At 39.8% G+C, this 10,699-nt stretch overlaps 1 long non-coding RNA gene across 1 annotated transcript; it reads left to right on the forward strand.

Moving 5' to 3' along the window:
• Window positions 1-570: 570 nt before the first annotated feature.
• Window positions 571-10,120, forward strand: LOC149912960 (uncharacterized). The gene is made up of 4 exons (XR_016461929.1): window positions 571-645; window positions 752-885; window positions 8,693-8,826; window positions 10,021-10,120. It is a non-coding gene; the product is annotated as an uncharacterized LOC149912960 (long non-coding RNA).
• The last annotated feature ends 579 nt before the right edge of the window (window positions 10,121-10,699 follow it).

Consider the following 10,699-nt stretch of genomic DNA (forward strand, 5'->3'; position numbering starts at 1 on the left):
TTTGGTCCTTGGCAGCCATTGTTGGTGGCAATGGCTCAATCTCAGTGCTGGTGGAGACTATGGGCAGTGTCGAGCAAATAGTCACTAGAAAGGATCCCTGCAAGCATGGCTGGCAGTTACACAATACTAACACAGAGATAGAAAATGTAACTGTTGGGTCCAGCATCCTTGTGTACTTTAGAAAGTCCCTTCACAGTCTTCCAATGAGTTTAATTTCGTGCTCTCAAATACTCTTTAATCTCTTTTGCCCTGTTTGTGTTAGCAAATACTCAGGGGATTTTTAATTTCCAAGATGGTTAAGATACTTCAAGATTTATGGAACAATTCATGGCCTTTAATTTTAAATACATTACAAAATGCTGTTCTACTGAAACACAGCAAAATCTTTATTCATAAGAGAATAGCATTAAAAAGTTAGTCCAATGTCCAATTTTCTGTCCTTTATAATGGCTTTTTCTCTACCCTGTCAGGTTCTGAGTACAGCTTGTGACCTGTTTTTTTTTCTTCCTGATTTATTTTTCCCTGTGATTCCCATAGAGAAATGCTTTTGCTTCAGAGGAATATAATTGCTTATTGGAAAGCCCAGTTCTCCAGGAGGAAAGAACAGCCACCTAGCATCAGTAGAAACATTAAGAACAGAAATAAGTAAGATGTGTCTTGAGACTTTTAAGTACTGGAAAGTGTCCAGCTGTGGACAGAGGGACTGTGAGAACTTGAACATCAACCCATGTTCTTTTCTGTTGCTTTTAAGGGAAGATGTGCTAGTATTTGAAAACACAAAAGAAAATACGCTTCTGTCTGAAGTGAGGTCTCTGGAAGGACAGAGTGGGTTGGATTTCAAAGATCTACAACAGAGAAAGAAGTGCATAATACAGACTGAAAAAGGTGAGTGGGGTGTTTTTAACAATTCAGATTGTCTGGGCACAAGAGATTGTTTGACTAGGAATTCTGAAGAAGAAAAAGTGATTAAGAAACTTTCATGGATATAGAAAAGCTTTTCAAAACTTCTAGAAAAGTACTAGTTGGACCTTAAACAAAGATTTGATAGAGGACATTTTGTTCAGATTTCTTTCACAGAGGCAGGAAGTCATCAACTGGAAAGCTGTTCCTGGATGTTAGGTCCCCTGTGAGCTCTTGGGTTTTTTTTGTTTGTTTGCTTGTTTTGTGTGTGTGTGTGTGCCCAAAAATCCTGTGTTCTTTTACTTGAGTTAGAAAGAAAAACTGGTTAGTTTCAAGTCTGAGAACGCTGAGCTTGCCTGATAGATCAAAAGAAGTAGCACTGATGTTTCACTGTACTCATTCTAGGGGTGGGGGGAGGAAAATCCCTAAATGTATCTGAAAGTAGGGAAGGATTACCTGTGCTGATGTCTTGGACACCTTTTCTCCATTTCCATGTGGTGCATGTATGCATGCTGGAATGACATGCCAGTGCCCTTGCCAAGCACTTGCATCTGTGCTGACACAAGGCAAGGTGAATGGATGTAGGCACACCATACAATGGTGCTATTTTGGCTGAAGGCTGCAGTTTGATACTTCTCCTGACTGTCTTGTGCAACCTGTAAGGAAGTACCTGAAATGACACAGCTCAGCTTACACTATTTTCTAAGCAGTGTTTGTGTTGCTGGATATGATTTGCCTAAACCTATGCTGACTCAATTTCAGCTTTGGATCAGCCAACTCAGTTCAAAATTGTCTTCAAACACAAAGTACTGTTCTCCAGACTTTAGTATCTCCTTATATACTCTTATCTCAGGCAAGAGCTCAGTCTACAAAAATAGAAACATCAACAGTCTGACACTTCAAAAAATACTTTTGTTTCAATAATTGCAGTCTAAATTCAGATTCACTTGGCTTCTGGTAGTGTTCCTTGTTGATAGGCTTTCTCCCAATTATGGAAGAAAATTATATCAAAACCTCATGTTTGTAAAGAACTGTATATTAATTTGGCACCTTATGATCAACATTTTACTGTTCCTAATTATCTTTCTGACTTTTTTGCACATTATTCTATTTCTGTTTACCACTTTCATTGTTCTGTTCAGCCTTTCTCTGTCATGCATCCTCATCTGGAAGCTATTCTTATGTAAAAGCAGTATGAAACACAGTTGGTCTTTTGGTCTGCAAGTGCACACTGCAGGCTCATGTCTGGCTTTTCATCAAGAAAATCTTGTTGAGGCTTTCACCTGTTGGAAGTGTTCTTTATGAGTTTTTCTCATTTGTAGACATTTGGGTAAGTGTTTAATGCTGTGACAACTACTTGTGCCTGTCTTGAAAACTAATAAAAGAACAGTAAAGATTTGATGAAAGAAAATTAAGAAATTCATGTTAGCTACGGAGGGCTTGACTCCAGTTCTTAACCTTATACAATTTTTATAGATTACTGTAAAAATGATTCAAACTGTTACTCTCACTAGCATTACAGTATGCATACTCAGCTCTAGTGACTCAGCACAATAGTGGTCCAGAACAATGCCGGAAGAGTATTGCAGGTATTTGCTTTACAAAATGCTTTACAAGGCTGGCAGTGGGTCTTCATATAGTGTCTAGACAGCAGTGCTAATTAGTATGCTGAACCCATATAGCTTGCATGCTGTGGAAGTAAGGGATCAAAGATTTTTATTTCAATATACTCCATAAAATAGAGCCTTGCCTTGAGTACCTGTGTTCTGAGTACCTGCTTTGCTCTGATGTTCTTTTTTGCAGTTTCATTCCTCTCCTTGGAAAATGCAGTGGCAAATAAAAGTGATGTATCTGTATTAAACAATTCAATGTTAAAAGAAATCCTAAAGTGAGTTATGGGCATGTAAATTAAATGCCACTTCTAAAGATCCTTAGTATGTCAAAGCTTCACAGAAAGTAATAGGCCTCTTTTAAACACTTGCCACCTGCAAGTGGTGGCTAGTCCACTAGGCTGGACTTCACACACTCTATGCTATGAGATGAGTGCGAGCTGTGCTTCGGCCACAGTTACGTACTGCAATGGCCCAGGACAGTGGAGGGATAGGAAAGTTTTAACATCCCAGCAGCAATGCAGTTTTACATCCTGGCTCTTCAGCTTCCTCGCTACCTGAGAGCAGCCCCATATGTGGATAAGTGCAAGACCACTGCTGAGTTAAGTAAAATGCTGTTGACTTCAGCTGACACAAAGAGAGAGGAAGAATGTAAAAAAGTTCTCTCAATTTGCTTTCAAACGTCTGTGCATGCCTACACACCCTCACAAAGACGGTTGCCAGTGCCTTACAGACTCATAATAGACTATAATATAGCTGTCAACCATAACACACATTTGGAAGAATAAAGCAAACTTAGTTATGCAACATGACAGGTCTGTGACATACAGCTGCATGAGTATGGCTGATTTTCATAGCAGCAATGCATCTGTATGTGCTGCCCTCCCTGTGTTGCAAGAAAGCAGAACCAGGAACTTCCAGGAGTACTCTGGATACCTGGATATTGTTGGCCCTAGCAAGTAACGTTTGTGAATGTTTTTACAACCAAATTTCTTTGTATTGGGGGAATTTTCAGCAAAAACTTTGGCTAGCTATGTGTCATCTCTGTCAAATTATTACTGGCCCAATATATTTTTACAGGGCTTCAGAACAGGGTTTTTCTGACAACCAGTTGACAGAGAGGCTGAGAGTTGGGGTGGGCTCCTTGCAGGAGGATTCACCTTAAAGGGGATTGCTTGTTGGAAAAGCCCGAGAGCTATAGTGCTAAACACAAACCTACTGTTAAAGGCAGGTACAGGAAGAAGAGGTAACTGGATGAGATTCTTTCATATAATAAAGCTCTGTTCTTCTGTGAATGGTTTGCTCAGTTGCTATAATCAGTCTGAGGGAATATGCTTTCTGAAGCAATTGTAGTCTGTAACACAGATCAGTGTTTAACATCTCAGTTAACAGGACTCCACTGTATTGAATCCACAACAGATTTTGGATCCAAACCGTAACACACATTCAAGGATTCGCAATCTGTCTGTAACGGATTAGCTGCTCTTCAAATGAACAAGTGAAATCTGTTTTGCTGTTTTTATACCCAACCCACAATAGATCAATGCATTCATTACATGAAGAAAAAAGAGATTTGCCGTCGTAAATGAACTGCGGTTTCCTAGGTAACGTTAATCCCGGGTGCAGAGCAGCAATCCAGTCTCAAACTGAGACATGTGTGTCATAGTTTTGTGATTTTTGTTATCGGTATTCCCCATAATGACATCATGTAGTGGGAGTGAAAGAAACTCTGGTTCCATTGATTATCGATATTTCTGGGTGCCTGGTTCTCAGAAGGGAAGAAAAATTACGTACCCCAGAATATTTTCACTATTCCATTTCCATTTTCCATGTAGAGGGAAAGATGAAACTGCTTGTGAGTCCTGAGAATGTCCTTTCTCTTACTGTGCATCCCTGCGGTGTGTGCTCCCTAGCCTTCCTGCCTTCAGCATTAGAGTAAGGCCTTGGTTTTGGACACTCTGTCTCTATTTATTTGATTTATTAGCTTCAATTTCAGTTATATTGTATCATATTGTGTTACCTTGCATTCTGGTATCATATTTAGCAAATTAGTTTTCTCCCTTAGCTTGTTGACTCTATTTTGTTTTTAGGCTCGTCTACCTAGCTTGTACCTTTTGCCCTTTCTCCTCTTCCAGGGGGGCGTGGGTCTGTGGGTCCCTTCACCTCAATTAGTCATGAAACTGGGATGAACTGGCCCGGAAACCTTGATAGTGGGTCATGTAGAACATGGACCGTTCTCCCAGTCGGATATGAATTAAAAAACACTTACCTTGATCTTTGTTGACACACAAATATCTAAAAGCATACTTGCATCCAGAAGTATTACTAGATCGTGAAATCTCCTAAAGAATAAATAAGCAGCTTTCTTCAGTCAAAGAATCAGAGACAGCCTTCACAAGGTAGTCTGTGGCAGGAGAGGTACGGGCTTCATTGCCGGTGCAGAGCGAAGATGTTTACTGTACATGCTTACAACCTTTTATACCCGCACAACAATCCCTTGGTCACATGTAGGAACAAGGCACCTTGTGTGTGTTTATGTCTGGCCCAAGTAGCTACCAAGCTTGTTTACTGATTTGCAAGGTCTTTTGTTCATAATGTCTTTCTTTGTCCCACATCCTCCCCTTCCTTATTAGTTTGAACAACAAGCATTTGGTTGATTGCCTTATTAATATAAAGAATATATGCCAGCAAATGTGCAAAAAACACATTAATCCATCTTTCAGATTTGTGGTCCCGAACCACCCATTAAACTAAACCCATGAGTTTTTTTCCCACATATCAAAAATTTTCTGAGGTTGTTGTTGCATTGCTTGGCACTGAGAGATTGGCTGCAGTGTCCACAGACCAGTTGCCTCCATAGGCTTCGGTTGGGAAGATACCAGAAGATTGTTATGGATCTGAAAAAGCAGGAGCAGATGCTGATGGTATAGTCAAGCAGGACTTTATGATTCTGACTGGAACCCATCATGGTCCAGCACCAGTGGAAACAAAAGCATAACCTCTTCCCAAAGTTATTAACGGAAATGGACCTTCCCATTGTCCAGAACCCAAGTTTTTAACCGTCACAAGTGTTTTCCCTGGATCACTCACTCTTTCATCATTCATGGAAGCAAAATGTGGAGCTATGGGTAGTCCAATCTCATCTTGCCACTGGTTCAAAAATTTTAATACATACGCTGCTTTGGCCAGTTTCTTGGTTGGGGATACACCACCCATTCCCCCCCTTTTTTTTTTGGTTTAGCAGCATGGCCTTCAGTGTGTCTGGGTGTGTTTGATAATTGCTGTGGGTGAGTGAAGATGTTTAATGCCCCAGACCTGTGTCGAGACATAACTCAGGCCATTATCTGTTTTTATGGTTCGTGGAGATGTCTATTCTAAATGCTCTTTTTTTTCACTTCTATCCTGGTGACTATTCCAGTGACATATGCAGAGTCTGTAACAATATTAATAGGGTCAGGCCATTTGTGAAATATCTGCATCACCACAGCTAACTCCACTATCTGTGGAGATCCCTCTACAATACAAATATCAGACACCCACTGTACAGTTAATAATCTGTGCCCTGGTGGATGCACTGATATTGCTCCAGGGAAGCCTTCCACGGCCACCTGGAAAAGCAACGAACTTTGAAACAACCACTGTAACATATTTACTGATACTTGCAAAACAAGCACTGAAGGCTCCAACCCACTCAATGACAGTAGTCTTTGCTGTCCCCTGATGATGAGGGTGGCGATCATTTCAACCCCCCTAGTGATAGTTTTTGAAAATTGATGAGGTAGAAAGATCCATTCCAACATCAGATGTGGGTCTTTCAATTTTGCATCCCATTGAAATGGGTGTGCGTATGGCTGAAATTCCAGATTCATAATTAACAACTGAAAGGGGAGAGCTGGATCATATCCCTGAACCTGTCATCCCAACATTGCTGCGGCAACCTCCTTAATGGCAATTTGTGCTTCCAGCATCAAACTTTGCCTAAACCAGTGGAATGGTGAAGAAGCAGTCCCTTAAATCAATAACACTCAAACACCAGTCTTTTGGTATAATTGTAGGGGATGATAGTCCAAACTGCAATGGTCCCATTTCTTCCATGACAACATTAATTTGTCATAAGTCTTGCAACAGATGCCATTTCCCATTCTTCTTCCTCCATCCTGCAGAAGAGATTCTGGCTGTGCAGCCTGGTCCTGCTTCCTTCTTACACCTTATAAAAATTTTTCTGACCATTATAAGAAGATTTATTCTTTCTCTGAGCTATTTTCATTGTTTAGCTTTATGAGACTTGGGGGGCTCCAAATCTTATTATTTCACAAAAGAACAGTAATATAAGTTATCATTTCACTATGCAGCTGTATTGCCGCTTGCAGTCTCTATCAATTTCTGTTTCTCATGTTCATCATACTGTTGCTGGAAGGCAGAAAAGGGAGAGATTTACAGAGGCATTCTTAGCAAGCTACATACAGGACAGTAAAATATGCATGTAGTGAATGTTGATCTTTGATTTACACCAACTCCCAGCACTTGGTTGCTCCAGAAGCAATAAGAAGGATAGTTTTTAATTGTTTTTCTTTGGAAATATGGGGCAAAACTCCCCATTCACACATATGAATCAAACCCATCCTTTCCCCCAAATTTAATATGCATATTAGAAAAATAAACAAACGGGAATGGAGCTAGCTTGAGTACTTCTTATCTTATGTCACTTCGCACTTCTGGCATATCATACCTAGCAGTCCTAGGACATCTCAGGAAAGATTTCTAGGAATGATCTACCTGCTACTGTTCAGATAGTGTAAAGAATTTTTAGTAGGGAATAGATCTTGGACTGCCTTGTCCTTTGAGGACCATGACTAAAGTAGCAAGGGCTTTTCATTTGTGGTCACTGGAATTCTAAGGAAACAGTTATATCAGCTGAATGTCTATAAATTCATGGGATCTGATGGGATTTACCCCAGAGTACTGAGAGAGTTAATAGATGTTGTGACTGACTGGACCATTCTCAGTAGTTTACCAAAGGTCTTGTGAGTCTGAGTAGGGCCCTGCTGACTGGAAGCTGGCATTATATTCAGCTACAGAAAGTACCTGACAGAAGGCCCAGAAAACTACAGACCTGTTATCAAACCTCAGTCCCAGAGAAAGATATTGAGAAGATTATCCTGGGAGATAATGAAAGGCATTTAAAGAGCACAGCCATTATCAGGCATAGTAAGTATGGGTTCAGTAAGGGAAAGTCACAGAGTCATAGAATTATCAAGGTTAGAAAATACCACTAAGGTGGTCTAGACCAACCATCCACCTACCACCAATATTGCCCTGAACAATATCTCTAAGTGCCACATAACATTGCACTGAGTGACAGTGGTAATCTGCCATACTAATTTTATCTCTTGCTACAATAAAGTCACCCACTCAATGGATGAAGGGAAGGAAGAGGATATACTTCCTCCTCGTTATTAGTAAGGTCTTTGGTATTGTCCTTCACAGAATTCTTCTGGACAAACTGTCCGACTATGAAATGAACAGGTCTATGCTGTGCTATGCTGGATGAACGGCAGAGCTCCAAGAATTGAAGGGAATGGGGCTACATCTGACTGGCAGATGGTCACCGTTGGTACAGCTGTTGACTCTCTGAAGGGACAATACGCCTTGCAGGGGGATCTAGGCACACTGGATCATTGTGCAATAAGTAAGGTATTGAAGTGCAAGAAAGGAGAATTCAAGGTGCTGCATCTGGGACGGAATAATTGTGGACACAGACACAGATTAGAGAGCAGCTCAGCAGAAGGGGACTTGGGGATGCTGGAAACTGCAGACTCAAGCATAGGCCAACAGTATGTCCTGGTAGCCAAGAGGCAAGCCATATTTTGGAATGCATTAAACATAGTACAGACAGTTAAAGGAGGCGACCCATTTTATTTATCATTGGTGTAATCTCACCTTGAATATTGTGTGCAATTCTGGGCTTCACAGTATAAAAAGGATCTTAAGATACTTGAATGCCTCTAGAGAAGGGCAGCAAAACTGGTAAAAGGGCTAAGAGGCATGTCCAATAAGGAGAGGCTGAGGACACTTGGTTTGAAGAAGTGTCCAAGTGGCAATTTCACAGCTCTCTGCAGCTCTTTGAGAAGGGGAAGTCAAGAGGGAGTTGCTGATTTCTTCTCCTTGGGAATCCTTGACAGGATGCATTGGAACACCACAAAGCTGCACTAGGGATGTTCAGACTGGACATGAGGAAAAATTTCATTACCACAAGGATGGTCAGACACTGGAACAGCGAAGTGTTGATGTGTTGATACCTGTCAGCTTTCAAGAGGTATTTAGATAAAGCCCATGTTAATATGCTTTATCTTTTGGTTAGGCCTAAAGTGATCAGGCAATCAGGTTAGATGATCATTGTTGGTAAATTTCAACTGAATACCGTATTGTGCTGTATTCTATCCTATTCTATGTTATGCAGTGTATCCTATCTTGTTCTATGCTATTCTATTCCTTCACTCAGTTTCAGTTAGAAATCTAAAGAATGTCTGTTTATGGTGAATTTTTTCTCAGTTTGCTGCTGCTTTTTTGAGTCTGTTCTTCCTGAGAGTTTTTCAGGGATTAGCATCTACCATTTTCATGCCAAGTCTTTTCCAGCTTTAATAAAAGTACCCCATTCAAGGAAAATGTAGAGAATATTGTTTAGCGTGTAAATATATGGTTGGGACTTTGCCAACTTTTCTATTCAGTTGTGCTTGGAGTGAGAGAAACTTACCTTTGTACAATACTAGTGCAATATTTACTTTACTCCAAATATTGTTCTGTTTGTATTTCTGTATACATTTATTCTATTTCTCCTGTTGCAAAAGCATTACAATTATATTTACCTAATTTTAACTTGCATTAATCTTATTTCATGAATATTTTGTGAAATATCTCAGGATGAGGAAGGTCTTAGAAGCTTTACATTTTGATATTTTTATGTTTTTTGAAGTTACTCAAGTAACTTTTTAGGACAAATGAAATAAGAATGATGGTGTGGAAACAGAACTCTGATAAGGTTTTAAAAACACATTTGCATTTTTCAGTATCAAAGAATTGTTGTTAAAATCCTGCTAATGAGTGGAGAAAGAATGCATATGAATGTAAAATTAGCACATCTGAGAAAGAAAACAGAAAAGTGGTTACAAATTCAAAGTAAAGACAAAGGAGTGCAAATGCAAAATTTAGCCATGGGCTTCAGTGATTAGTAGGAGTAAACTGTAGTAAAAATTGCCGCTACTCTTTTCTTTATGACCTTTTTTTCCTTGTTGTCATTACTGCATTTGCTGCCACTTCACTCAAGTGTTTGTACTCTGAATACAAACACTGAAGTTCTTATCTGGCAATCGTGTGTGAGTCAGAACCAAAGCTTTTTACCTCTATAAAACCTTTTTATGAGTTTTGACTTGGGCCCAATGTGTTTAATATTTCCATAGGTCTGCCTGTTTGTACACCTTTATGCATAGTAACAGCATCTTATACTCCTTAGGAGTTTTCCTGAAAGCGTACAGTCATTTGTGATGTTGAAGTGGCTAAAAGCAGAATGACTTTGCATCTGAGAAGTCAGAATGTCTTAATGCTTCTGAGCAGGATCCAGGGTAAGTGAAATACGCTATGTGGGACTGATGTTTTCTTATCTACCTTCTCAGTATACTTTGTGGGTTCCTTTTTCAAGAAGGAGGCTGCTGATCAAACTGGCTTAAAGCCATCAAACCACTTTAGCTCATACTCATTTTAGGATGCAAGCATACTCCACTGAGGTCTCTGAGTATCAAGGCAGGACTGTTTTTTCAAGCCACCAGTCCAGAAAATTTCATGAGAATATGGGAGTATTTCTGAGAAAAAAAATAAAACAACAACAATTGAAAACAATATTACTTCTTGTTTCTTATAACAGTTCAGTTCTAAATAATGTATCTCAGTATCTCCCAAAGCTGGCAGGAGTTTGGACAGTTGATCCATTGCTGCTCAATAGCCCAAATATTTAAGAATATGGAAGAATTAAGTGAGATTCTGAGTGGAAGATGGTCTTAGTGTGAATGGTCAGAAATACCACCTACTGATACTGTCCAAATAGATAGCATCCAGAAAAGCACATGATCGTGCATCGGGTTGATTTACGGAATCAAACTCTATAACCCAGAGTTAGTTATAAAGCAGGTATGTTT

This window comes from Phasianus colchicus, chromosome Z (assembly GCF_987193195.1).
Source record: "Phasianus colchicus chromosome Z, bPhaCol1.hap1.1, whole genome shotgun sequence".
NCBI classification, from domain to species: domain Eukaryota; kingdom Metazoa; phylum Chordata; class Aves; order Galliformes; family Phasianidae; genus Phasianus; species Phasianus colchicus.